Below are 1,300 nucleotides of genomic sequence, written 5' to 3' on the forward strand. Positions count from 1 at the left end.
GCTATAACTCACACATTTTATGCTAAGCGTTTCCCTCATCTTGTAAGTAATTAGTAAGGAGTTAAAGGTGGCTCGCATTCCAGCAAACTAACTTAAAACGAATCGCATTTATCTGGTCATCGCTTTTATGTTTTATTGCAACCGGTTTTATAAAATAATTTAATTCTGAAAATAATGGACGTTGCAAAGGGGAAGAGGTTTATTTTTAACGGATTTGTGCACGAATGCGATTATTTTTTCTTTTGTTTTTTTTTTCCTAAATTACCGTCTTTGCCTTTTTGCAAACGTGCACTTATTTCAGCTTATGAGAAATTTAGCGTAATTTTCCGATTTTATTAAATCGCAATCGCGCTTAAATCATCTTGATTACAGACTATGATCAAAACCCGTTTCTGATAAATTAACTGCTAATGCTTAAGTATGATTAAATCAATTGCAATCAGGATCAATGGTGAAATGTTGTTACAAATTGGTTCGTCGAGAAAGAATTCTTCCCTTTTGATTAATGCATTTATTAATGGTTGGACTTAAAGTCTTTCTGTAAACCTATGAAAAGGGTACCTATTTCTCCGCAAATAGAACACCACCAAAGTTGGTAGCACAGCATTGTCCTTTAGTTAAAAATAGGTAGTGGTGGAACATGTGGGATGGTATAAGCTAATCTGTAGATAAAATAAGTACCAAATTTTACAAAATTAATTTATCGAGCATCGGCCTTTTTAAGTCATTTCTTGGCATGTTGTTTATTTGTCTTCCTCTCATTCGATTCGTTTATTGAATGCTCGTTGAATCGTTACTCTTGTATTACAATGTTTTCTTAACCTCTGTACAAACCGATTTGGCTTATTTCATGTGAAAAAGACATGAGATGCAATTATTGACACTTTTAGATAAAAAATGTAATTTGTTTACAAAATTCATTTCAAAATGTATGAATCTATTGCTCTTCTAGTATAAAAACACTCGCGTCAATCATCGCAGGTCGCCGCCCACTGCAAAACTGGTCGCCTGTTAGGTGTACATAAATAATTATATGCTACTATATTTTCATCTCTATCTACCCATGCGAAGAAAAGACATAAGTTTTGCAGTGGGCGGCTACCTGCGACTGTTTTTGTACTAGACGACGTATAAATATTATTATACACACCTAGCAATAGAATTTTTAGAGTTTTCGCTTCAAATTTGGCCAAAAAAAGAATTTGGTTTTGTAAAGAAGATACGGGAATTAAAAAAAACGAATGGATGAAATACAACTTGGGATTAAACGCAATTTTTCTTCAACCCTTTTATAAATAAC

This window comes from Photinus pyralis, unplaced genomic scaffold (genome assembly GCF_008802855.1).
Source record: "Photinus pyralis isolate 1611_PpyrPB1 unplaced genomic scaffold, Ppyr1.3 Ppyr1.4_LG10, whole genome shotgun sequence".
Classification (NCBI taxonomy): domain Eukaryota; kingdom Metazoa; phylum Arthropoda; class Insecta; order Coleoptera; family Lampyridae; genus Photinus; species Photinus pyralis.